Raw genomic sequence first — 2,500 nt, forward strand, 5'->3', positions numbered from 1 at the left:
GGAGGCCATTGCAGTGACAAAATTATTGTTGAGCATTGAGGACTTTTGCAACTACTTGAAGACGGAAATTCAGTAATGGCAGATCACGGTTTCAAAATCCAAGATGTGTTAGCTTCACAGAAAGTTTACTTTAAGGCGCTGTTACACTATGCAATTTCTCTTGCAAATTGTCTCACAATTTTCTTGCGACGCAAGTTGGGTGTTACGATACAGGTTGCTTGAATCATGTTACACTGGGCAACGTTTCTTGCAACTTGTCTCACTCGCAACGGTCACAAACAGAGCGGAGGACTGGCACTATAAACAACATAAATTGGCCCAAAAATAAAAAACTATGAATTGTGGTAGTAGAAAAAGAAAATATTTTTGCTTTATTGGTAATAGCCGATTTGTCAACTGAAGACGAAAATGGGGACATTCCATCAAGGTGAAAGCGTGTTAACTGGGTCAGGCCCTGGATGGCAAGAAGGGAGGAAAGAGGGGTTTTACCAACTTGCCAGGGAGCTTGCTGTAGAGGATGCTGGCGGATACAGAGATTTCTTTAAAGTTAACAGCCAACAGTTCGAGTTTTTATTCAATGCAGTTTCACATCGAATATCTAAGCAAGATACAAAATTACGCTAAGTATCAAACCTGCTGAGAGGTTTCCTGTCACGCTGAGATATTTGGCAACAGGTGAAACCTTCAAGTCACTGGAATACTCGTTTAGGATCAGTAGAACTATGATTTCCTCCATTGTCATCGAGTGCGCAGGCTATGCAACACTTTCTTCATCTTCTCTACTGTCATATTATACTGTCATATATAAGACCCGCCTCCAACTAACAAATCTGTTACCCATCTCATACTGGCATGAATATTTGGACATGGTTTTTTTCTACAAAGCTGTTAATAACTTAGTTTTCGTAGACAGTGAAGCTTTACCTGTAACTAGACAATTTGCGAGATCTACTAGGACATCGAGCAGCAGTGCTATTACTTATATTCCTAACCGATGTAGAACTGTTACCTATCAACGTTTATTTTTCATACGCGCATGCCGCGCATGGAATGTTCTTCCCGCTGAGCTACGCACAAGGCACATCTCTCTAGCGTCATTTAAAAGTTTACTACTTCAATAGTATAAAAAGGCTCTGAACTTGTATGACGTTGACGACATTAGAACCTGAAGAACAATCTGTCCTAGGTGTAACACAGCGAGGTCTCTCCTATGCCCGCTAACGTGCTGCTTCTAGCAATTTGGACTTCCGCTTTGCTTCCTCTCAAGTTTCATGCTTGCATATTACTAGCTTTAGTTATTAAGTATTTTTATATAAATAATTAACGAGGGATCCACTGTAATTGGTTATGCTGTAGTGGTCTCCCCGCCTAATAATTTTTTTTTTTCTTTTCTCCTTGTATTATTTTTTCTATTTTTACCTATATATTTATATTGTATTCCAGTTAGGCGAAGCTAAATAAATAAATCATATTAAATTGCTGTGAAAGGGTTTGCGAATCAGCAAATTTTATCTTCTTGGCTTTGTAAACTGCTATCGATTTCCACAGTGATGGGCATTCTTTCAATGCTTGAATCAAGCCTTTTTTATGCAATATTTTATGCAACTTGTGTCACAACAAAACTGCGAGAAAAGTCGCAAGTTAAATTGCCTTTAAGGAGTCTTGAAAGGGTTTTTCGTTGCTGTAGTGTTTGTGAACGATGAAGGATATTTCATAGTGTAGGCAAACTATAAATATCTTTGTAACTTCATTGTCAGGTAATACTTTAAGGGCACTTATGACGGCATATCGGTTACCATGGCAACACGCCAGGTCCACAAAAAGGCCCTCTAAATTTCAGTTTTTGAAAATTATCTGAGAAAGTAAGTCAGTAACCTACCCTTCTTATTTCTTTGTTGGAGTCTGACAAACGTTATCTACTAGAATTTAAGATACATCGAAAAACGGGGTTTTATAGTGTACATAAAATTGTACTAGATAACTTTGCCCGAAACATGTCATCGTGAATGATACATGCATGCAAAAAATCAAGAAAGGTCACACAGCAAAATTTCGAGATAAAGACAAATTTTTTCGGCAGGTTTTATTTCCAATTCGAGCGATTTTAAGCAGTATTTTTACTTCGGGTGTGTTGCATGCGCTACTTTTGATAGAAATTTGATTCATTAATATTCACGAAAAGTAAAGATAAGCTAAATCCTGATGAAGAGGATGCAACTAGAGAGATTGCACCCAGTGAAAAGTGACTGTATGCATAGTTCTAGAACTTATTGAACCCACTTTGGCTCTTTGGAAATGTTCAGTCATTAAAAGGAGGAATTGTATGGGTAGATAAGGATTCCACTCTTCACACGTCCAGTTAGTAGTTCAGGAAACACAGCATAAAGATAAAAGTCAAGAAGCTTCTTCACGCGAGCTTCCCAGAATGTTGGGTCAAAGTAAATTATTTCAATGTGTATATCCATGGTTCATGAAAGAAGTATACAACACAAAATCACAC

The sequence above is a fragment of the Montipora foliosa genome, chromosome 4 (genome assembly GCF_036669935.1).
Source record: "Montipora foliosa isolate CH-2021 chromosome 4, ASM3666993v2, whole genome shotgun sequence".
Taxonomy (NCBI): domain Eukaryota; kingdom Metazoa; phylum Cnidaria; class Anthozoa; order Scleractinia; family Acroporidae; genus Montipora; species Montipora foliosa.